Genomic DNA, 27,508 nt, shown 5'->3' with positions numbered 1-27,508 from the left:
TTAAAATTGCATGAGAAAATTTCTTATAATAAATCTCTCTGTCTCAGTTTCTCTCTCTCTCTATTTCTTTATACATATATATGTATATGCACACATATATATCCTATTGGTTCTGTTTCTCTGGAGAACCCTGACCACTACAATATATATTTAAAATATTGATTTTCCTGTTTATTAAATGTTCTTTATTGAAATTATAAAAAATGAAAGCATAAATAAACTACTAAATATGACACACTCATATTACCAGAAATGATTACTTTTTTATTATGTATTTTTTCTAAGATATTAATAAAATTAGGATCTTGGCCTATCTATTTAAAAGTAGCATTTCTTATTATTACATTCTGATTACAAATAAAGTATATATTGATATAGAAAGCTGAGAGGTCACTTTGTGTAATGGGAATTAGATTAATGCCATCAACTAGCACTGGTCTGTTTTATGCAAAGGTGGAAGGTGAGGTCAGAATTTACACTATCTTTCTATATGTGTTATTCTTGGCAATCTAAGGAATTAATTTAAAAGTTGACTAGAATAAGTAAAAAGGCTTTAGGTCTGAGGGGAACTAAATTTAAACTTCTATTTTCAGCTGGAAACTCCCACAAGAAATACATACCTACCCATACAAGCATGAACATGCAATGAACCATACTAAAGATAAGATCACAATCAAAATCTATGAACCACATGAGGAAATGAACTAACCTGAGAGTAGGAAAATTAAATATGCAGAAAAATTATCTCTCTAAGCTTGAAATCACCAATATAATAACTCCAATGATAATCATCTTCTCCAGATCTATTATTTTATTCTTTTTCTGAAGGTTTGTTATTTGTTCTGAAAGATGTTCTATCACTAAGACAAGTTACCATCTTGGCAACTCTGTGCTTTACTGCTCTCAAAGAGGTTTTAATTCTACATTTGCAGTTTTAGTTTCCTATTTTTTAAAAAAAATTTAATTGTGATTCTCTTATAATGTTTTTTGCTTTTCTTTCATAGAGGACAAATAGTCATATTATTTGGAAAATATGAAGAATTTTCTTTAAACTTATAGAAATGAAGATGCATGTTTTTCTAAGTCTTCATAATTTTCTCCTTTTATTACTTTTTCAATCTGTTTTCTGCATATAGCTTTTGTATCCTTTTTTTTTTTTTTTTTTTTTTTTGTCTTTTTCGTGACCGGCACTCAGCCAGTGAGTGCACTGGCCATTCCTATATAGGATCCGAACCCACGGCGGGAGCGTCGCTGTGCTCCCAGCACCGCACTCTCCTGAGTGCGCCATGGGCTCGGCCCCTTTTGTATCCTTTTTAATCAGAGCATTGTTGGTCTATAGAAATGGGTATAAGAATGACTTAGGCAAAGCAAGTCTAAAATTGCTACTCAAATCTAAACATAGTCATCAGATGTAGAATTCCCAGGTTGTTTTCCTCTTTGGCTGTCCTTGAGTTTCACCTTCTCCTACTGTTTGTGTCTTAGGATTCCATAGAAATATTAAAATCCTTATTGTCTATAGTTGATGCAGACTTTCATTCCTCCAACACTGTCTACAACATGGTACACCTTTAATTCAAAATTTAAGTTAGTGCATTCCATGTGCTAAGTAACATGTATTTATCAGTAAATAAAGCAGACAAAAATTCTGGCCTCCTGGAATATGCACTTATTCTGTCTACTTCCATTTCTTACCATTGTTCTCTGGGAGTTATAAACTTAAATGGAAGTAGGAAGATATATAACGAAGGAGAGACTTTAGATGGATCAAAAAGTAGCAGCCACATGGTAGAGAATAACTTCCTAACTTTTTGTTTCTTTTAAGCAATTCGTTTTTAAGTTGGGACATGTAGAGTGCTTTATTTCTCCTCATAATTTTTTTTTAAGGGACATCTATTTCATGAGGTGAAGTTCAATAATGCCAAAAAGCAAAATGTACTGATTATATTGTTAATAAAGCTTGTTGGGTTTCAAGGTTACCAGATCTTTTCCTATTTTCTTTCTTACTTTTTCATACTTTCATTATTATTATTTTATTTTCATTTTTATTATATTTTAACTCTTTTCTTTAATTATTTTTCTCTTTTTTTCCCCTTTCATTCTATCTGAAATGTTATTTAAGTGAACGTTAAAATAGATTGGGTCAGGATCTGTCTGCCAGACTCAATTTTAAGTCAGAAGTCCTAAAGCTCCTATATTTTCAAATAGTCTACATTTTTAAAGGCAGTATAGGAAGGAATTTAGAAGTGTGATCTCAGGAGTCAATGTTTAATTTATCATATGATATTCACTGTAGTGTGAAAGTTGTAATACTTTCTTAGTTTACTTCACCTTTTGGGACTTGGGTTCCTCATCTGTAAAAAACTGGGTAACGATGCCTTTCATTAAACCATGACATAAATTAATAGAATAACATGTGGAAAAGAGTGTCAAGCAAATATCTAAATAATTATTAGTAGATTATTATTAATATTTCATCATACATTCTTCAATGTAAGAAAATTTCACACATTTTAAGAAATAAATTTTCAAAGATAAAAGTCCAGAAAAAAGTTCAGCATAATAATATAAGAATTCTGTCTCACTTAAGGGAGAGGAGATAAATATCACACACATCGGGCTGAACTAATCTGGTTCATTTAAAAGTGCTACAGGTCACCAGAACAGGATGAATACTCATTAGCAAAAATGGAATATTAACCAAAAAGGAAGATAATAACCTAGCTCAGGATAAAGGGAAGAGCAAAGCCTTATCCAGTGTGTGAGCAGGGCTTGAGCCTTAAATTACAGTAATATGAAAAGTACTTTAAATGTATGATGGTAGATAATTAACTAGAAAAAATAATTACCAATGATTTTTAAAGTCTAATAAGATGGTTATAAATGAAATGAAAACTGTGAAATTCTCTGACAGCCTTTCCTTGATCATTGCCTACAAAATACCCCCACTGTAACCATTTTCTTCTTATTCGTCTTTATTTTTTATTGCTATTGTTACTCTTTGATAGTATGATGTTTGTTCGTTGTTTCTTTCTTTTATATATCTTCAAGTGGACTGCAAGCTCCAGAAGGGCAGAGACTTTGCCATATTGGCCTCCATATTCTGAGTATTTAGAACTGTGTCTGATTCATAATATGTGCAAAATAAATCTTTACCTAATGAATACATACATATTGCTTAATGGCTAACATAATCAGTCCAAAAATCAAGTATGATTACAAATACAACCAAAATATGACAATAATTAATCCCATTAATTTTTGCAAAAACCCCAAATACATAAAATAAAATTCTTAAAGTATTCAGAATCATTAAATTTAGAAAATATAAACGCATTGAATAATGCCTTGAATAATAATATAATAATAATATGAGGCTATTAATGGTTCAGTTTGGAAGAACTAATAGCAGAAATTTAAAAATTCTCTCCAGATTAACTTTAGACTTTAAGAAATTTCAACAGAATTATCAGTTTATCTAGAAAAAAAAGCTGAAAATATAAAACCATATTTTAAAAAGCACATTATTATCTACCAAATATCAAAATTCTACTTAAGAAAATAATTACATTTATTTGATATAAAGAAAAATACTTAAATGAATAGAAATATCTGATATGTACACTAATAGTTAAAACTTAATAAAACACAAGTGACTTCACATATATTCACACATATGCAACACACTAATATAATAATGCAAGCAAAATTTAATAAAAGCTGTTGACAAAACTGAATATAAACTGCAAAGACACATGTTTAGATTTATACCTTATAGTACATATTTAAACAAATTTTGTGCTGATTAAATACTTTTTAAGAAGAGAAATATAAATTTAAATTGGCATTAGAAATGGATTTTGTTCTCTATCTGGAGAGATTTCTTTTTTAGCATTGAAGTTTACACATGCAGTGTAGTGAACGGCCCCCCAAAGTCGTTGGAGCTTAATCCACATTGTAACTGTTGAGGGTGGGAAATCCTATTATGGTAATTGAAAGGTGGGGCCTTGAGGATGTGATTAGATTCTGAGGACCATGACCTAAAGAATGGCTTAATAATGGTGGTCATGGGCATGGTTCTGAGGGTTCTAAAAAGAGAGCATGTGAGAGTCTCTCTTTTTCTCTCTGCTTTGCCGTATTTGGTATGAGATACCCTGAGTCACTATAGTCAATACCAGGACAAGGCTTTCACACTGCATTGCAATAGAGTCACCTCACTAGATGTGTTCCCTGGACTTTTGACTTCCCATCCTCCAAAACTGTAAGCAATAAGTTTCATTTTCTTATAAATTGCACAGTTCCAGATATTTTGTTATAAGCAACAGAAATGGGCTAATTCAACACAGTAAATAAAACTATTGAAATTTAAAAATAGGTTAGTAATAGGACAAAGGGCTACTATTAAAAAACAAATTCACACAAATGGCAAGAAAAATAGTGGGCATCTTACACATAAAAAGGGCAAAAACTATGAGTAAACATTTCTCAGAAGAAAATACTGAGGAATGCACGTTATTAAAAATCATGAGCTTTACTAGTAGTAAGACATATAAAACTAAATAGTTGTTTATATGTATTAAATTAGCAAAAATTGAATCGAGATAATCTCAATATTTTATTCATTCATTAAATCAGTTTGGCTGTGTGAAGTATAAAAGGAGAAAAATAGTAGCAGATGAGATTTAAAAGTAAATGAGACATGTCAGTGATAGCAAGGTTTATCGAACCTTTATTAAAGTCTTTAGTTTTTAAAATTTTATTGAATTTAGAAATTCTGACTTTTAAGTACCAACTAGATCTTTAAGTCTCAGAATGAATAAACAACAGCCTGCTTACCTCACTTTTGAGCTCATTTCATAGTGGCAACCACTTTCAAGTCTTTAAATTGTCCCCATCCCCACTATATTTGTTCCTTGTTTCTAAATAATATATTTTTCATGTAAATGCTTTTTTTTGTTTGTTTGTTTTGTTTTCAATTACAGTCCTTTGGCATTCTACCACGGAAGATGAAGATTTAGTATTCTTACCCCCACTCCCTACAGACACACAATACACACATGTCTGTAAACATTCTTCCCTTTGCCCACTCTAACAATATAATCATATTTGGGTGGACCAGCGTTCAGCATTTACATTATCATGAGTCTGTAATAATTTTCTGCTCAACCATATAAACACTATGATTTGATTTTATTCCATTTCTCATATACTCTTTTTGTCTATCTATCTCTCTCTATATATATTTAGTTTTTATGGACCTATCAATCATTTATTACCAAAATCTTTGTAGAAGTGTGAAACTCCTATTTTCTAGTTTCTTGGTTTATTACATCATTCCTCTAATTCCTGAGTCTTTCTGGGCTTACTATAATACTAGACTACATTTCTACATTTTATGGTTTGCTATGTTAATAATTACTCATTGATCTGTGTTTCAGTTTCTTATCTCCAGTATTTTCTGTCTTCATAATTTTTAATCTTCTTTATTTAAATCTCCCCATTGTTATTAGTGAAGTCTGGGAAAGATAAACAGTCAAATATATTTAACTGGCCATAATTTCATGTAACAACATGAATATTTTATTCTATCAGCATATACCCTAGTATGTTACATTCAGATGGGATATAATAGTTCACTGTTATGAATATGGCTAGAAAAATGTGTTATGTACACATATACATACAAACATGCATGGATGTGTGCACACATGCTCACACACAAACATATAGTTTTCTCATATCTTTAAACAATTTATGTAGGATGAATTGGCTAGAAACAGAGCTGATAAAACAAATATGTATTTTTAATAAGTAAAATTAGTTATTATTTCTTACTGTTATGATGTGTCATAGGTTTAGAAAATACAGAAAAACTACTTTTTTTTCTTTTTTAATTAAAAAAATTCTACTATGCAATAATGGCACTATTAAGTATTTTAATATTTGATAATTAAGGCTTTCTTTTTTTTTCCTTTTCCTCTTTTTTTAAAAAATTTTCTATTCCCCCTCTCCCCACCTTTATCACATGCTATATGTAGTTATGCTAATGTATATGCAGCAGTATGCTAGCAAATGTTTAACAACAAGCTTGGAAAGTGGGTCTTTATTGGTAGTGTGTGCCAATTTCTGTGTTATAGCCGATCCTACTGTGGCTAATTTCAAGCTATTGATCTCACATCACTTTGGAAAGTAGAGATGAGAAGAGATGAGCAAAATCAATACTTGTGAATAAATTAGAGCCACCTCCAGCACATTGTTACCATGCCATGTGTCTTTTAAATATTTTCTAGCTTACTGTTTACATTTTATCTTTTGGAATTTTTACAGTCATTTAACAATTTGTTTGATTCGATGGTCAAAGAAATTATAGTTTTCTCAATTTTTTTTTATCTCCTCTGATATGTGTAAAAAGTTCTTCTGCCTTGTCTTCAATAGTATGTAAATTATTCATTCATATTTTCTTCCAGTACTGTTTTGGTTCCATTTTTTAAAAATACTGTTGTACATCCATCTGTAATTTATTATGATATACGACATAAAATAATTATTTTTAAAAATTTCTATCCCACCAACATTTATTGAATAACCCCTCACCTCTCTAATAATTTATAATTCTAACTTTATTATATACCACATTTTTATATTAATTGGATCTATATTCTTCTTGTTCATCTATCTGCCTACTGTTGCATTGCCATTGTGCTATTATAAGAATTTTAGGATTATAATATGATTTACTTTCTAATTGTTAGTGGTACTTATTAATTCTTTTCTAAATTGTCTTTACCATTTTGACTTGACTCCTTTATAATGATGTTTTCTTTTTCAAATTAAAATATAAATCACCATTGGAAATATTAGAATTGCTTGAAATAGTGTAATCAGTTTGAAGAGAACTGATATATTTAAATATTGTATTTCTGTATATAGTCATGATAGGCTGCTTAACTTGTTCACCTTCTGTATTAGGCCATTTCTGTTGCTTATAACAAAATACATGGAACTGGATATTTCATAAAGAAACCAAAATTTATTGATTACAGTTTCGAAGTCCAGGGAACCTATCAGGTGAGGGTCTTGGTGGTGGCGACAGTGACACAGGGTATCACATTGTGAAATGACAGAGCAGAGACAGAGAGACAGACTCTCCTCTTCTTTTAAAGAGCTCAGGACCATGCCCCTGACTACCATTTTTAATCCATTCACTACCACATGGTTCTACAATCCAATCACCTGTTCAAGGCTCCACCTTTCAATTACTATGATAGGCTTTCCCACCCTCTTAGCAGTCACAGTGGGGGCCAAGTTTCTAATACACAAAACTTCAGGGACACAATTCAAGCTTCAATGAGTTTTGGAGGTACGTAATTCAATCTACTAGAACCTCTTTTACAGGTATTAATAAAATTATGTGGTTCTAACTATATACACCCTAGGAACAACTTGTTAGATATATCTACAGGTATTCCAGTTTTTTATTTTATTGCCATTTTGAATTTTTTTCCTACTTACTTACTTTTATTGCAGTATGCAATATTTGTATATATTTTGTACTATCTACAAGTGATAAATTTATATAAATTTAATCTTAGAAACACTATTTAAAATGCTAAAATATTTAAAATTTTTTAATTACATCTCTTTCTGATTTCTATGTGTGAAATAGTATTATTTGCAAATAATTATAGATTTTTCTTCTTTTTTCAATTTTTTTTTTTTAAATCTTACTGCTTTGCCAAGAATGCCAATGAAAAGTGTTTAACATTATGGGTGAGAACACACATCCTCGTCTGATTCTTACCTTTATCTATTGTATTCATTGATGTATTCATTCAATCACACATAGTTTTGAGCACATATTATATACTTGAAAGTACCTTTTAAGTTTCATTACTGTGATGGCTAATTTTATGTGTCAACTTGACTGGGTTAAAGGATGCCCAGATAGCTAGTAAAACATTATTTCTGGGTGTTGTCTGTGAAGGTGTGTATTAGTCTATTTCTATTGCTTTTAACAAAATACCCCAAACTGGGTGATTTGTAAGAAAACAGAATTTATTACTCACAATTTTGGAAGCTAGGAAGTCCTCAATCCAGGGAATATATCTGATGAGAGTATTCTTTGGTGGTGGCTTTAGAGCAATGGAGGGTTCTTTCACATGGCAGAAAATGGCAGAACAGAGAGAGAGAAAGAGAGAGAGAGATTGATTCTCATGTACTCTCTTCTTAAAGCCCTAAGAACCATGCCCATGACCACCATTACTAATCCATTTACTACACCATGGTCCTACAATCTAATCACCCCTTTAAGGCTCCACCTTTCAGTCATCACAATAGGGTTTCCCATTCTCTCAACACTGTCACAGTGGGGACCAAGTTTCCAATACCTGTAACTTTGGGGGACACAATTTAAGCTTCAATGACTTTGATAGAGGGGACATTCAATCCACAGCAGGGTGCTTCTGAAACAGATGAGCTTTTGAACCAGTAGACTGAGTAGAGCAGATTCATCCTCACCAGTGTGGGTGGGCATCATTCAATCCATTGAGGGCTTGAATAGAACAAAAAGGTGGAGAAAGGTCAAATTCTCTTTCCTTGAGCTGGGACATCCATCTTCTCCTACTTTAGACATCATAGTTCCTAGTTTTCAGATCTTCACACAGACTGAATTACACCACTGGTTTGTCTTCACCTTGTAGATAGCAGATAGTGAAGGACTTCTCAGTGTCCATAATCTTGTGAACCAAGTCCCATAATAAATGTTCTCATGAAGCACTCATATATATATGTATATATAAACCCTAATGCAACTACTAAGTGAGTCTCATCAAGGGTGAATATTTTTGTTTATGTCTTTTCAGAAAATTTTCTATGTGCATTTAAAACATATTCAAAACTGAGTTAACAAAGCAAATGACATTATAAAATTTATGTATAACTATTATTTTACTCCAAATACTTTGCCAGCTTTACTTAGATATACTTTACAAATAAAAATTTTATATTGTATTTAAGGGGTACAACATGTTTAATATACATATATATCATGAAATGATTATCACAATTAAGCTAATTAACATATTCTTACATAGTTGTAAATTTTTATGTAGTGAAAACACTTAAGATCAACTCTCCAAGCAAATCTCATATATAAAATGCATTATTATTATCTATCATCACCATGCTATACATTAGATCTGCAGAACTTTATATTAAAATTTGTACCTTTTGACCAACATCTCCCCATTTTTGTTATCCTGGTTTCAATACCTAGTAGCCTTCCCTTCCTTTTATGCTCTGTTTCTATGAGATAAACTTTTTAGATTCCACATGTAAGTGAGAGCATGGAGTTAGTCTTTCTGTGTCTAGCTTATTTCACTTGGTATAAAGTACTCCAGGTTCACCCATGTCATCACCCATAGCAGGATTTTCTTCCTTTTTAAAGGTGAATAATAACACACAAACACACACACACATGCACACACTACATATACATCTCTGTATATAATACATTTTCTTTTTCCATTCATCCGTCTATGGGCATTAAAGCTATTTTCATATTTTGGCTATTGTGAATAATGCTGCAATGAATATGTGGGATGCAGATATATTTCTGACATACTGATTTCATTTTTGTTGGCTATACCCCCAAATGGTATATCTAGAACATATGACAGTTCTATTTTTAAATTTTTGAGGAAACTCTATACTCCTTTCCATAGTGGCTGTACCAATTTACATTTCCACTAGCAGTGTACAAAGGTTCCCTTTACTTCATATCTTTTCCAACATTTGCTATTTTTTGCCTTTTCAATAATAGCTATTCTAACAGGTGTGGGGTGATATCTCCTCGCAGTTTTGTTTTGCATTTCCTTAATGATTAGTGATGTTGAGTATGTTTTCATCTACTTGCTGACTATGTTTTCATCTACTTTGCATGTCTTCTTTTGGGAAATGTCTATTCGGGTCTTTAGCTCAGTTTAATGGGTTTATTTGGTTTTTTGCTATTGAATTGTTTGAGTCCCTTACATATCTTGGATTTTAACCCCTTGTTATATATTAACACAATTTTTAATTATTATAGACTAATACTGAGACAGGATAGGACTGGGTCTATGAGGCAAACTGACACCATTTTCCCTACAGAGGATATTTTGTTACTTTCCTACTCCTCAGTCATGAGACCCCAGGGCACATAATTATCCCATGGCCCTGATAAAAGTCACTGAAAGAGACCTGTTAAATGTTAACAGCCCTGATAAAATAAACTGAGATAAGAAGTGAACAGATATTCACTAAGTTGCAAAACCTCTTCCCCAAGGCTTGTTCTTTATTAAAATTTATCATTATCTACCCATTCTTTCTTTCCCCATGATTGTAAAAACTGAATTACATGTTGATCTTGAGACCTCTTTGGGAGTTGCATGCAGGATGCTCCTGGAACTGATACTGTTGGGCATCTCCGATGGCCATATGGGACCCCAATAGGTTTTTCCTTTCCCTAGAGGGTTGGGGCCAAAGGGATGGCCCTTTTCTCCCCCCCCCCCCCCCCAGAATGCGGGGCAAAAGAGATTCCAAGAGATGGGTGAGCACGCGGCTGCTCTCTCAGATAGGGAACAAACACACACACACCCAGCGGGGGATCTGTCAGGCAGTTCCGTTTATTGTAACACAAAAGATCATATTTACATGCTTAGCAGGTGGGGATTTCTAAGCTTAGGCCAATCCTTGAAAAGGTCAAATGTGCACGTGCCTTGCCTCTCTAGGCTTAGCCCTCCCCCTCAACTTCCCTTGGGTGCCACCTTTTATCCATTTAGGCCATCTGTTGTTTTTGCTTAGAAAAAGGGCGTGGTCCCATATGATACCCCCATCATGACCACGTGAAGATATCAGAAATCATCAAGACAAGATGCTGACGTCCACTGATGGACTGCTTGCTTTTAAAAACCTTTCCCCAACTTCTCTCAGGAGACAGCTTTTCCATTGTTTTCTCCCTTATGCATAAGCCTATCTCTTTTTAATAAAGCATTGCTTGCCTTAAACTGTGCTGGATACTTTGTTCATTTTGATGGCATTGTAACCCAAGAGCCCGATTCAGTAACAATACTAAGATTCACCATTTTTAAGATTTCAGTTTGTCCATTGTTCAGCTGTCTTAAAAACATTGGGATGGAGAGTATTTAGCAAGTGTGTCCAGTTGTTGCCTTACAATAAATTCATAGAAATTAGATTACTGGAACATCAAGTGAGTACATTTCAATTGTCAACAATATGAAGCCAAATTGCCCTCCAGGAAAGTAGTATTGATTTTTAGATCCAGTGGTACTTTTAATATTTAGTGGTAATGTTAGGTAGGAAGTCAGTCATGAATGACAGAGGGCTGGGCAATGGCTCTGCAGACATCCTAACTCCACCCTAGGACCACCATGGAACTTCCCAACCCACTGATTCTTCAGTTAAATTTACAACCAACTTATCCTGATAACAAAGAACTGGAGCCAAGCCAGATTCATTCAGTTTCTAGTTCCTTTGCAACCTGTAGCAATCTGCACTTGCACTGACCTTTGCCTCATTATAATCTCATTATAATAAAATTAGCATTGTGGGTTTTGTGGCCTCCCATGGGTTTTTCCACATGCATTATGGGTAAGAACATGTGCAGAAAGAAAAAGTCACATAGCCCGCAAGTGCCAATCAAGCGAAATAGCATACCCCTCACTATGACACGTCTTAGAACTGCCCCAAACTTTAATCAGATAAATCACTAAGCCCAACACCGTTCAGTGCCATTGTCTCCCTTGACTTGGCTCATTCCTCCCTTGGAATGTACTTCGGTAAATTTTACTTTGCTTTGTTTTCATTTTGCTGATTTGTAATTCTTTATTGTGTTGGAAAAAAGGACTGAGCAATCACCAAAATTCTGATAACAGTGCTTCCTTTTAAGAAAAAGTTGGCCAAATCTAATTTTATCATCAATCTTTTTTATGTAACATTTCATTTGAATTTATTTTATACTGTAAATCATCATCACTTCCTAGAATATTAATATTCTAGACTCTACATTTGTAAAGAAATAGACAAATCTTCCTTAATAAACTTATATATTGCCTCAAACTACCTAGGGGAGAATATAACTGAAGACTAGAAATTTCAATAGGTGCATGCTGACCAAGCCAGCTTTATTTTATGTATTTGGGGAAATAATTCTCCACTTGATTAGAAATACAATTATTCTTCACATATGAACATAGTTTGGAAAAGAACAGTTTTAATTTTTTGCATGACACTAAAATCATACCATTCATTATAAGCTAGGTAAATATGACAAACCTAACCATAACGAATTTGGGTATGACTAAAACACTGTCATTCCTTTTTCAAAATGTAAATGATTTTCCCCAGATAACATGAATACATTTTATTCTTAGCCTCTCATTTCACCTTTGTGTGATTTGGTTAAGAAGAAAGGCAAGTTGAACTTTAATTATTTCCAAGTTTATCATTGTGCATTTTAATATATCTACAAACTAGTATGATTATACACTGCTTTTAAGTTGAAAAGTGAATTTTTTTCTGAATAAATCATGGTCACACCATGACAAGAAAATATGAGGCTCTCATAAATGAACTGTGATAAATCATGTTTCAACTATGAACGAGAAAAAACAGTGTCATTCTCTCCTCTGACTAGTAAAGTACAGCACTTATTTCATGAGAAAAGTAATTACCTCAGTGACATTACAGGTCCTTTTTTAATATTATTTCAAGTCTTTCTTTAGGTCTTTTCCAGTTGTGTTCCATTTGCAGTATTTTATCCATTCAAGCACTGAAATGGAACTTACTTTAGAAGGCATGTAATGCACATTTTGTAATATATTGTCCTTGAGAATTTTTCCCTATACATATGCAAAGGATAATTATGGAGGTGTTAATGGATCTCAGTTTAAACTAACTCCTATATCAGCTTTCAATTAACTTTTCTTTGCTCTATTTACGTGTCAAGACAAGAATATCATCTGCCCTGCATATATTTATATATGAGATGGCTTTTACAATATTTTAATACTAAAATCAGTCCTTTGTTCTAAATTCCAGAGTTATTATTTCAATTTGACAATTTATTCATGTTCTGTTTGGAAAAAAAAAAAAAAGAGTAAAGGAGATCACTCTTCCTACATAAATAACCGGTTGATTTTCAGCTCCCCAGATTAGTGACTTCAAAATTAGAGAGTTTTTAAGTTTTGCTTTGTGAACATACTGTAAACATTTCTGTCATGAACCAACGATGCTTGGTCTTTGTCTGTCCGGTTTTCATCACACTATAATGACTTTCTACAAACTGGGGCTTAGGCTGTAAACCACACAATAACCAAGTGGACTCTGCTAGACTATGTCTTGTTTCTGTGTTCTTCCTTTGCCTAATCACAGAAGATAGACTCATTTCTATTTATTTGACTTGATATAATGATGTTGATAAAAATAATGCAAAACTCAGAGTATACAACCACAAAATCATTGGCAAATTGGTTAATGAATGTTATTACTTCAGAGTATTTAAGGTTAGTCACTGCACAAGAAAACTGAAATTCTCTGAAATTTTATAGCTTACATATAAAAGAAATGTGATGGCAGTTTCTTTAAGTTCAACAACAATTGTAAAATGTTCTTGACATTACCAACAGTGAGTGATAAAGCTGAGGTAAATTTTCCTAAACTATTAATAACTATTTCTTTCAGCCAACCTTACTAGAGGAAAAGTTCAATTCTTTTTTTTTTAAGAAATGATATCAAAAAATTGTTGTCAGATGAATATATAATCAAAGATAAAGCAGCTAATGAATATAGAGAATGATAATATTAGTGTATGTGTGCAGAGCCTATCATTAAAATAAATGTTCATTTATTTTTCTGTATTTGATGATTTTGTGGTCACTAAGATGGCTTTAACATTCCCCTCAGCTTGTCTAAACTTCTACCTGATTATAGTCCCCTGACCATTTTCCTAGAGCATTTACTTTAGAAAACTTACAGTTGTAATTTCTTTCTCTATCCCTCCTTTGAGATGTAAACCATCTAAATTCAGGAATATCTTTCTCAAGGATCTGGGGACCATTTCTTTGAAATGTAATTATCGGGAAAGATAGGTCCCTCTCTCCCAATCTCTCTGACAGGATAAGAGCCTAACTTCTATAGACCCAATTAGCAAATACAGATGGCCTGTCGCACTGACCAGTCTTCCCACAATGTTCTCTAGTGCTTTTCCACTAGCTCACCAAAGCATTTGAAAATCTTCCTGACATTTGTTTTAGCAGAGTTGAGTCCAACGTGTCTTCCCAGTTGCAATAGTCATGGCTCCTATAGCAATAATCTTGAATAAACTCTTGCCATTTCTAACAAATATTCAGTCTGATTTTTTTTTTCAGTAGTGGTATTTGTCAGCTTTTCAAAAATGTGTAATTTGTTGCAATTTTTTTCTCTTTCTAAATAAATATTCACTTTAATATCTAATATGCATTTTGTAAGTTTTATTTTGTTTTTCTTAAGAATCCTTCTCCCAGATTTATATGCTCAAGATTCCACAAAACTGGATTCTTTTTTACCTCCTGCTCTTTGCCCTAATCTCAAGTGCCTAAAAATATATTCAGTTTATGCTCTTGTCTAGTCCTTTATGCAACAGGAATTCAAGGTTTGACAAGTTTTTTTATTTTTCTTTCCCCCACAAATTCACTCACAAAAGTACAACCAACATATCAAGAACTAAATCCATCATTATTTCAGGGAAACATTTTATGATCCTTCAGTTGGAATTAATCTTTTGTTTCTGTGTTTCATAGCACTGTTCATCATTTTGCAATAGGATTTATTACAGTCTTCCAACTAATAGAGCTATTTGTATGGTACCCCAAACTTTTACAGTAGAGACTGAGTTTTCAGATTGCAGGGCACCTATGTCATTACTCTTTGTATCACCCTCATTATCTAAAACAGTAGAAACAGAAATATATGTGGGATTAAATTGCTGCAACATGAATTTCTTTGATTTAATTTAAATCTGATTCTGATGAAAGAAATATTGAAAAATCTCCCAAGATAATAAGTTACTTGGGGAAGAAAAGTAATAATTGAGAAAAGAATATTCATGAAATCCTGTCATGTATCTCAGGGAGATAACCTTCTTTTATGGGTCAAAATTGAACTCACATTCTCACTCTTCTTTTGAAGTTTTTCTTGACATTTTATAGCCAGAGTTAAAACTTATTTATCTCTTGGCATGCTCAATATTCCCGCATCTGATTTCCCTATTAAGCTAGAAATTCTTGAGGTCCTGGACAATGCTCTTATTTGTCTCTTTATCCTTAGGTCATGGTATAAGACTTTTCATATAATGAGGTACACTATAATCTTATTAGAAAGGAGGAAGAAAGAAGGGATGAAAGAAGGAAAGAAGAAAGAAAGGAGAGAAAGAGAGATTACCCAACAGTAATCAGATTTGTCTCAATGTTTTTCTGACTCCAAAGTCATCTCCTCTTTTTAGTTTGCAATGTAGCCTATCACAGGACTAAGAACCAGCTGCAGAGAACACTCAATTCTGTCAACAATTAAGATTCAAAAAAAAAAAAAAAATGAATGCAACACTCATGAAAACTCTGAATCATTTCCTTTCCCATGTAAATTACACAGCAATCAGCATAAATGGGTTTAATAAAACATGTACAAAGAAGTTGCTTTAAAAATCCAAAGAAGCTACTCCTCCCACATCCCTCAATACACATATACTACTTAAAGTGTTTTATTTTTAAATTGAGAATAATTCTCTTTAGCCAGTGATACATCTAGGCAAACATAATTGCCTACTCATAAATGAGTTTGTAAATCTCTGTCTTTTCCTGTCATGCATCCATGTATTCTTTTCTAGTGGAATAATTTATTTTAATATAATTTTTTTACTAAAATAATACATACTTGTTTTATAAAATTTAGAATGTACAAATGAAAAGAAAGCTAAACCAGCCATAATATTCAACTGAGAAAATCCTCAATTAGGATTCTGTTGCAGTAATTATACTAAAGTGCTGGCAGTAGAGGCAGAGAAATATAATAATGATGTATATAAATTTGCCTTTTTTCAATACTGATAGAATATTATGATGGATTAGAAATATAAGGTAGGATAAAAATAAAAATGGCTGTCTTTGTTTGTACTGCTGTAATACAATGCCATAGTCTGGGTGGCTTATATGGTAGTCATTTATTTCTTACAATTCTGGAGGCTGGGAAGTCCAAGATCAGGTGCTGGCGGATTCAGTTCTTGGTGAGGACCCTCTTTCTGGCTTACAGATGGCTGCCTTCTCATTGTGTCCTGACTCTGAGCTCCCTCTCTCTTCCTTTTCTTATGGCACTAATCCCATCATGGGGTCACCACCCTCATGATGTTATTTAAACTTAATTACATCCAAAGCCTCCACCTCTAAATATGATTATATTAGAGGTTAGGGCTTGAACACAGGAATTTTAGGAGGATGCAAAATCTGGAAAACAATGGTTATTTTTGAATGCTAATGCCCATATTCTGACTTGTCTGAAAAATTCTAGTTTGTATAGTGAAAAAAATTTTATATATTCAAGACATGCATATGTAGTTGATTTGCCAGAAGAGTTATTTTTCCTCTTGATTCATGAAACATTTTATATCTGTGCAATAATTAGCTTTTAGTGGGTTACACGTTGTTTTGTGTGAGAAAACAGGTATTACTTTAAATTGTACTGAGTCACTGAGGTGACTGATATCACATAGTTCTGTTAACTTAACCTGCAAGTAACAATTTACCATATGTTATGGATCAGATACTCAGATGCCTTAAGAACTAAAAAATAACTACTCTAAATTATATTAGTTATCTCTCTAGTATAGTAGAGAGACTGGTACATATACATGTATTTTCCAAAGAAATAAATTCCATAGGTGAGTACAGTTAAAATCTATAAGAAGTCTGAAGGAGGAGACTAAATTTGAATAAACTGGCATTCGTTGAGAGTAATAGTGCAGTTATTTAGCTTGGGTAGAGCATCAGATCTACATATTAACATAAGTATTAATATCAATATACTGATTGCACATCATAGGGCAAACTAAGCCTCATAAAGCTGTCTGAATTTTCCATACTTCAGAGTCACCATTATTGCAGATTGTTGAGACTTTTGTACAAAAGTTGTTTTCCCCTTTTTGATCTCTGGACTATTTCTAATCTTGAATTACCTGATGATGTCATAGCCAGGGTCTGTGATATCTGAATTGGTTACTGAGGAAAAAAGAAACCACGGTGAGAGCATGCATAAAAAACTGAAGGAGCAGCCTGCTGATTACACAGAAGAAAATTTCATTTACATGCAAATATCTTTGTAATCAGCAGTTATAGGAAAGGAAACATATGACAGTCTAAAACATTTAAGCTTATAAGCATTCCAACTTTCTCTAGGTCCTACCTCAGAAAGTGTTTCCTGATATCAATAATAAATCTTAGCTAATTTAACAAAATTTTAGTCATGGTTTATTTCAAACAAAGCATATTAATAGGTCTTTTCTCATTTTCTTTTTAGTGTAGTTCTTGTACTTTTGGGTTGTCTTTAGCTATGCATTCTCTGGTCAATATTTTAGTCTTTATACAATAGTGTTTTTTTAGAAATTAATGTTTAAGGAATGCTTAATAAATGCTTAATAAATGCTTTCTTTTATTTTCTTTAAAAGTGGGATAATAGTTTCTGCAGAGGTTATTTTCAGGTTAAATTAAAATAGTGTACATTTTAGTACCTGTGTGCTTGGTGTATCACTTAAGTACAAAATCGGTGGCTTTTATTCATGCCCTTTTATTAGGTTTTGTTTTGTTTTGATTTGATAAGTTTGAAATGTGGTCTTCGTTCATATGGCCATGGGAAAGTCTCTAGAAAAATACTTTTTATTGACATGTTTTTATAGGTGGTGAAGTGCAATAGGTATTAAGCTACAATGTTACCATAATTCTAGACCTACAAAATTGGTGGTTTATAAAAATATAAAGGAAAAGGGATTTCTTACAAGTAATGCTGTCCCAGAAAAAATATCAATTGATCATATTTTTAGTAGACTGAAATCCTGATGAAAAAATCTAGGTTCAACTTGACTTGTACTGGGAAATCAGTAGGCATTCCTTTCTTTGCCAAATGACATTATGCACAGTCATTGTTCTTAATTTCCCTGACCCCAAATAATAAAAGATAAATATATTACCTGTATGAGGTTTGAACAACCATGTGCTAAAGTAGATTAGAAAAGTTAAAGTTTTCAATTAAATTATTTGCAACAGTGTGATGATACCTAGTGGTAGGACAGCAGTTCTTGAAGAGTGGTTCAGGAACTCTTTCTGGGAGTCTGTGTGTTAAAATATATTTTCAGAATAATACTAGGTTCAACAAATGTTGCTGCCAACTGGACCCACATGCAAAAATTATAAATTTAGACACCTATCTCACACCATTCACTAAGATTAACTTGAAGTGGATCATGGACTTCAACGCAAGAGCTAACACTAAAAAACTTTTAGAACAATACAGAGGAGTAAATTTGGATGAACTTGGGTTAGGCAATAATTTATTAGATATAACTCCAAAAGCACAAATAATAAAAGAGAAGATTTATAAGTGGAACTTAATCAAGATTTTAAAAATTTGTGCTTCAAGGGACATAATTAAGAAAGAAGACAATGCAGAGACAGAGAAAAAATGTTTGTAAATCATATGCCTGATAAAGGACTGTATTAGGGTATTCCGGACAAACAGAACAGGGTATGTATAGAAATATATATGGAGAGATTTATTTTAAGGAATGGGAATCATGCATTTATGGAGGCCTGGTAAGTCCAAAATCTACAGAATGGTCCAGAGACAAGGGAAGTGTTGCAATTGAGTCCAAAGGCAGTCTGCTGGCAGAATTCCTTCATGCTCAGGGAAAGTCAGTCTTTGTTCTATTAAAGCCTTCACCTGACTGGATGAGGCCTATTCATGTTTTGAAGGATAATCAGCTTTATTCAAAATTCATCAATTTAAATGTTAATCTCACTCAAAAACACCTTCACAGAAAAACTAGAACAATGTTTGACCAAATATCTGGGCCTGTGGCCCAGCCAAGTTGATACATAAAATTAACCTAACGACTTATATCCAGAATATATAAAGAACTCTTTCAACTAAAAAAAAAGAAGACAAATAACCAAATTGAAAAGGGGCAAAGTGTTTGAATAGGTATTTCTCTAAAGAAGATACATAAATAGGCAATAAGTACATGAAAATATGCACAACATCATTAGTAATTATGGAAATGTAAATTAAAACCACAACAAGATATCACTTCACACCCTCTGGACTGTCTAAAATCAAAAAGATAATGTTGGTGAAAATGTGGACAAATTGGAACTTTTATATTGTGCTGCCTGGAGAATAAAATGGTATAGCTGCTGTGAAAAACAGTTTGGCAGTTTCTCGACATGTTAAACAGAGTTACCAATGACTGAGAAATTCTACTCCTAGGTATTAAACTAAGAGAAATAAAAACATGTCCAAAGATAATCTCATAAACTAATGTTCAGCAATTATTCATAATAGCCAAAAGTAGAAAAAAACTAATGCCATCAACTAATGAATAGATAAACACAAGGTAGCATATCCACACAGTGAAATACTATTTGGCACAAAAAGAAAAAGAAAAAGAAAAAGAAAGAAAGAAAGTACTGTCATATGCTACAACATGGACAAACCTGTGGAACAGTATGATAAGTGAAACAAGCTAGTTACAAAAAGCCACATATCTTTTTTTTTTTTTTCAGGAGTTTATATTTTAATCTGATAAGAGGAAAAAACCAAGAATATCTGAGGAGTAAGATGAAATCAGATTGGCATGTTGTATGAATAATGTGGCTATATTTATCTTACGATACCATATAAAATGTCCAGAATAGGCAAATCCATACAGACAGAAAGAAAATTAACAGTAAGATATTGTGGGAGTGGAATGGGGAATGACAGATAATGGGTATAGAGTTTCTTTTTTCATTGATAAAAATATTCTGAAATTAGATTATGGTGATTATTGCATAACTCAGTAAATATTCTAAAAATTATTGAATTTTATACTTTCAATAGGTGAATGCTGTATGTGAATTATATCTCAATAAAGCTCTTAAAATAATAGTAAGATGTCATTTGCTTTTTCTCTTATTTTTTAGTAAGTGTACATTGGAATTTTCCAGATGTTAACATGTGCATATTAGTCTGCTTCTGTTGCTTACAACAATATACCTGGAACTGGGTAATTTATAAGAAAACAAAATGTATTGTTTGCAGTTTCAGAGGCTGGGAAGTCCAAAGTCCAGGGAACATATTTGATAAGGGTCTTGTTGGTGGTGGCTTTGCAGCAATTTGGGGGTCACAAATGACAAAAAAATGGCTGAGTAAAAAGAGAGAGACTCTCATGTGCCTTCATTTAAAGCCCTCAGAACCACACCCCTGACCACCATTATGAATCCATTCACTACAGCATGGTCCTTACAATCTAATCACCTCTTCAAGGCCCTACCCTTCAGTTATCAGAATAGGATTTCCCTCTCTCAATAGTTACAGTGGAAATTAAGCTTCTAATAAATGAATTTTGGGGGACACAATTCAATCAATACAAAGCAATGGGATAACACCACTGATTAATAAGGAAGCAGATATAAGAATCCTGATGACTTCTATAAACAAAATAGTAAAGGGATTTGCAAAACTATGAAACAATACTTTAAAAATGTAAAATAATGTCTTGAAAAATACATTTTTTTCATAAAAATGTGTTACTTTTTGTTTACATGTGTTTTATTATGTTTAAATAAGTTTATAAATAAGTATGTATATTAGTCCTTTTCTACTGTTTATGTAGGCTGTTACAAGTAGCTACACAGCTGCCAGTTTGCTGCTTAGAAATTTCTTCCACAAAATACCCTATAGTTCATCACTTTGAAGTTCCATATTCTACAAAACTTTTGGGCATGAACAGAATGCAGCCAAGTTCTTTGCAAGTCTACAGCAAAAGTGACTTCTGCTCTAGTTTCTAACAAGCTCTTCCTCACTTCCATCTGAGACCTCCTCAGAATGGCCATTACTGTCCATATTTCTATCAGCATTCTGTTCACCACCATTTAACCAGTCTCTGAGATGTTCCAAATTATCCCTGGTCTTCTTGTCTCCTAAATCTTCACCAAAAATCTAGGCTTTTTCTACAATACTCCTCCAAATTCTCTCAGCTTCTACCCATTTCCTAGTTCCAAAGCTGCTTCCACATTTTCAGATATTTGTTATCAGCAACACCCCATTCCTGGCACCAATATTCTATATTAGTCTGTTTCTGTTGCTTGTAACGGAATACCTGAAACTGGGTAATTTGCAATGAAATTAAATCCCAGTTTCAGAAGCTGGGAAGTCCAAGGTCCAGGGAACACATCTGGTGAGGGTCTTCTTGGTGGTGACTTTCTACAATGACACAAGGAGTGACACGGTGAGAATTCCTGGAGCAACAGCACTAACCTTCTCACTTGCTCTCCTTCTAAAGCCATCAGAACCACATCCATGATAACTCATTACCCCATAAATAAATTAAGCCATTCATGAAGGTATAGTGCTCATGATCCAATCACCTCTCGATGGCCCCACTTTTCAAATACCATAATTAGATTTCTCACCTTCTTATACATGAACTTTTTGGGGACACATTTGACTCATAGCAGTAAATGTGAAATGTTCTGAGTTATACCTTCTAATGCAGTAATATCTAAAGATGTAATTTATATAAACCAAAGCTCTTTTAGGTCTTCAATGATTTTTAAGAATATAAAGAAATCCTGAAAGGAAAATGTCTTGAAACTGCTAAAGCAGGGTAGTGAAAAAACAAAGAAATGGTTGAGGTAGTGCAAGAGCATGTCACCTTTCTATTTCATATGTTGTGCCTGAAAGATGAACACAAATTATACTGCAGGAAAATCCTCTTTTTTCATATGTTATAAGGCATAAATCCATCAGTGAAATTTTTTGATAATTGCAGAGCATGAAAATATGAAAGGGGAAATTACTTTTAGTTTAGTTTTTGTTTTGACTTAACTTAGTAAATGATCATAAAGGCAACTGAGCAAATAGATTGCCATTTTTCAGACATCTTTGTTTCTGCAAAATCTCTCCATGAGATTGTTAACGGTAACGAGGCACTTTGAAAATAAATCCATGATACAGTTGTCTTTTGTGATCAAAGATATTTCTGCTTATCAACCTAGCAAAGAGTATATTTCAAGGACGGTAACTTGAGCTGAGAAGAGAGACATTTTTTGAGTAACTCTGACTACTAACTTCAGTCAAAAAAAGCATTCAACTAAGAAAGAAATACTCAGAAATGTATATATACCTTAGGCAAAAACACACAGCAGAGGAAAGACACTTTATGGTGGTTCCTAGTATTTGTTACTCTTTTCCATTATAGAATTTCAGGAAAATTCTAATAAAACTCTGATGAAATTTTAGATCTAGGCCTGACTCTGTCACTTACCAACTTTGTTTAAACTGTTTGTACCACCATTTCCCAGACAGTGAATTGATAAAAATAGTGCAAATCTAATAAGGATGCTGGGAGAACTAAACAAAAACTGAAGTTCAATAACTATTATTTAGCTTTTCCTGTGGCCCACTTTGCAAATACATAGATAGGACAATCAAGACAGTAATCCTATTTTTCATTGCTACACACTCACAATTTTAAAAATATATACAGTTTCACTTTAAAATTTTTAGAAGTGAATTTACATACACCTAATTCAAAGGATATATAGAAATTTAAAATGTTTTAAAATATTAAAAATAGATTATAATCACAACTTTCTACTATCCCCAGTTAATATCCCCTTATAATTTAACGTTCATTCTTTCAGTCATTTTCTTACGAACAGTCTATTCTAAAAATGAACCAATAAATGTATGCATACTGTCTTTTTGATGTATGAAAACAAAGTATTCTTTGAAAACTTGCCTATATACCCACACACATGGGTTCTTCAACACACCCACTCTGTTGCTTTTTATAGAAGCAACATTTCTCATGAATTTGTGGTGAATTCTTCCAGTCCAATTAATATACTTCCCTCCACCTATTAATTTATATTTATACTTAATGTCTAATATTGTCTTTTACTGATACAGAGACAGATTCTCTGGTTCCTTCTGAATTTTATGTTTTAAATATCAGCCATGTTATTACATCTAATTCATTTCTTTTAACATTCCATATTACACATATACTATATTTACCCTTCCCCTACTGATGGAAATTTTGAGTTGTTAATAACTTTTGCTGTTTCGAACACTGCTCAATAAATTTGCTTTTTCTAGCTCTTTTTCCAAATATTTTTTTGAATATTCCTAGAAGTCAAGATGCTTGATTATGAATTAGGCAGATTTTTAATTGAATTACATATCGTCAAACTGTCCATAAATGAAATAAAACATCATACATTTTTCCCAAGTACAATTTGAAGGATAGAGTGTTTAATCATTTTCACACATCTATGCAAACATTTGTTATTGTCAGACATATTAAGTCTGGCAGTAGGTAATGGGTCAAGAAAGCATGCATTATTATATCAATTTTCATTTTTCTATTTTCTCAGTTTACTAGTAGCATTACAGTGCCTTGCTCACTAGAAAAATGTTTTCATTTTATTTTTGTTATGTTTATTTCTTACTGTGAACTTCTGTTTGTATCTTTATCTATTTTTCTTTGTCTTGTTGATTTGAAAATTTAAATTTCATGCTCTTTTATAATTACATATGTTGGGCACATCTTATACAAGACTACTGCTAATGTGTTTTTTGTTGATATTGCTTGTTCAGTAAAATTTTCTTAAAAATTTTCTTGCAACTAAATTTATCTAAGACTCGATTTTTCCATCTTCTAAGATAGCCTAATAGCCTAACCTACTCCAAGTTCAGAATACATACATACATATATATATGTTATATATTTAAAAGAGACTAAAAGAATCTAGAGCAGTTTTAAGTTCACAGTAAAAAAGAGTCGATGGTACAGAGATTTGCCATATACTTCCTGTCCCCAAACATGCACAGTCTTTCCTATTTTGAAGGTTTCCTACCCACTAGAATGGTACATTAGTTTGTATTGATGAATCTACTTTGAAAACATCATCACCCAAAGTCCGTGGTTCACATTAGGGTTTACTGTTCGTGTGTACATTTATTTATTTTGTACATAAATTTTTGTGTGTCACAAGTTTTAAATTCTTTTCTTAAAAGTAACTTATTTTTTAATTGTATATATTTATGGGATATAAAGTTATACTTCAGAACATGTGCACAATGTATGATGATCAAATCAGGGTAATCAGCATATTCACCATCATAAAATTTAGTCATTTCTTCATGATAAGAACATTTGATCTCCTTTCTTCTAGCCACTTGAGAACATATAATAAATTATTGTTAATTATAGATGCCTACCACTACTGTGCACCACTAGAAAGTATTTTTCCTATCTAGCTGTAATTTTGTGTCCTTTAACCAAATTTTCACTACTCTTCTTCAATCTCCTCCTTCCCAGCCTCTAGTACAAGTTTTAAATTCTTTTGGGTAAATACAAAGGAATGTGATTGCTAGATCATATGGTAAGAGTTTTATGAGAAACTGCCAAACTGTCTTCTATAATGACTGTACCATTTCATAGTTCCACCAACAATGATGACAGTTCTTGTTGGTTTACAACTTTTCCAGCATTGGTGGTGGTAGTGTTCTAAATTTTGGCCATTCTAATAGGTGTGTAGTGGTTTCTTATTGATGTTTTAATTTAAATTGTCCTGATTATGTATGCTGTAGAGTACCTTTTCATATGTTTATTTGCCATATATATGGCACATATATGTGTGTTTATATATATATATGTGTGTATATATATATTCTTTGGTGAGGTGTCTGTTAAGGTCTTTGGCCTATTTTTTAATTGGATTTTTTGTTTTTTATTGTTGAGTTTAAGTTTTGCCCTTTATCAGATATGTCTTTTACAATATATTTTCTCACAGTCTGTGGCTTGTCTTCTAATTGTAACAGTGTCTTTCACAGAGCAGAAAATATTAATTTTAGTGAAGTCTAGTTTATCAATTATTTCTTTCATGAATTGTTCCTTTAGTGTCCTATGTAAAAAAAAAATTCATTGCCAGTCCAAAACCATCTAGATTTTGTCCTGTGTTATCTTCAAGGAGTTTTATAGTCTTCCATTTTACATGTAGGTCTGTGATGAATTATGAGTTAATTTTTATGAAGGGTGTCGTGTCTTTGTCACCATTTTTTTTCATGTGACTGTCCAGATCTTTCAGCACCATTTGTTGAATGACTATCTTTTCCAAATCATATGACCTTTGTTATTTACTAGAGACTAGTTAGCTATATTTGTCTGGGTCTAATTCTGGGATCTCTATTCACTACCATTGATCTATTTTTCTATTCTTTTACCAATACCACAATGTCTTGATTATCGTACCTTTACAATAAGTCTTCAAATCAGATAGTGTAAGTCATCCATTTCTGTTCTCCCTCAACATTGTTCTGGCTTTTCAGTCAATTGCCTTTCCATATAAACTTAAGAATCAGGTGAATTTTTAGAAAAGCTTGAGAGAGATTGGTTTTCTTCTCTTTGATAGGAAATTATTGATTACTGATTCAATCTCCTTATTCACTGTTGGTCTGTTTAGATTTTCTATTTTTCATGATTCAGTTTTGCTAGGTTGCATATTTCTTGAAGTCTATCTTTTATTATAGGTTATCTGATATGTTGGCGTATAATATACTAGTGTCTTATGATCCTTTGTATATCTGTGGTATCAGATGTAATGTCCCCATAAGTTTTAGTACTTTGTGTATTTATTTTCATTTGCCTCAAAATATTTTTTAATTTCACTTTTGATTTCTTCTTTGACCCATTTATTGTTGAGGAGAGTATTGTTTAATTTCAACATACTTGTATATTTTCCAGTTTTGCTCCTGTTATTGATTTTTAGTTTTATTCCTTTGTGTTTGGAAACAATGCTTGATATAATTTAAATATTTTTAAATTTGTTAAGATTTGTTTTGTGGCCTAACATATAATCTATAGTGAAGAATGTTCTGTGTGCACTTGAGAAGAAGGTGTATTCTGTAGCTATAGGATAAAATGCTCTCTATATGTCTGTTAGGTTCATTTGGTCTAAAACTTAGTCAAGTCAATGTTTTCTTATTTATTTTTCACCTTGCTGACCTAGCCATTGTTGATAGTGGGGTTTTATAGTCCTCTACCATTTTTGTATTGTTATCCACTTCTTCCTTTAAATCTGCTAATATTTGCCTTATAAATTAAGGTACTTCAATGCTTGGTGCATATATATTTAAAAATGTTATATCCCCTTGGTGTATTGATCACTTTATCATAATAACGTTTTTTTGTCTACTGGGTAGAAAAGACTGTAGTATTTTCAAAAAAATACTTTTTAACTTCAAGTCAATTATGTCTGATATAAGTGTAGCTACCTGTGCTCTCTTTTGGTTTCCATTTGCTTGAAATATTGTTTTTAATCTCTTCACTTTAAGCCAGTGTGTGTTCTTAAAACTGAAGAGAGACTCCTAGGTAGCATATAGTTGGGTTCTTGTTCTTTTTGTTGTTTGTTAGTTTTTACACTATATTTAGCCACTCTGTGTGTTTTGATTGGAGGATTTAATCCATTTACATTTAAAGTAATTTTTGATAGGTAAGTACTTATTATTGTCATTTATTAATTGTTTTCTGGATGTTTCATAGATCTTTTATTCCTTTTTTCCTCTCTTGCTGCCTTCCTTTGTGTTTGGGTAATGTTCTGTAGTAATATGCTTTGGTTCTTTTATATTTTGTGTATATACTATAGGTTTTGCTCTTCTGCTATTATGAAGCTTACATAAAATATCTATTTTAAACTGTTAATCTAATTTTTATCATGTACAAAAACTGTATGCTTTTACTTTCCCTCCCCATATTTAATGATTTTGATGTTATAATTTACTACTTTTTATATGTACATTCATTAACAAATTATCATAGCTATAGTTATTTTTAGCACATCTTTTAATCTTTATAATTGTTATAAGTAATTTACACACCACCATTATAGTATTACAGTATTCTGAATCTGACTATATACTTATCTTCACTAGTGAACTTTACACGTTTATGTTTTCATGTTACTCATTAGCATCCACTAATCTCAGCTTGAAGAACTCCCTTTAATATTTCTTTTAAGGTGTGTCTAGTGGTAGTGAATTCCCTCAGCTTTTGTTTGTTTGGGAAAGCATTTCTCCTTCATTTATGGAGGAGAGTTTTGCTGTGTAAAGTATTCATAATTGGTAGGTTTGTTTTTCCTTCAGCACTTTAAATCCCATTTTTTTCTTGCAG

This window comes from Cynocephalus volans, chromosome 12 (assembly GCF_027409185.1).
Source record: "Cynocephalus volans isolate mCynVol1 chromosome 12, mCynVol1.pri, whole genome shotgun sequence".
Lineage (NCBI taxonomy): Eukaryota > Metazoa > Chordata > Mammalia > Dermoptera > Cynocephalidae > Cynocephalus > Cynocephalus volans.
Note: the sequence above shows the minus strand (reverse complement) of the source record.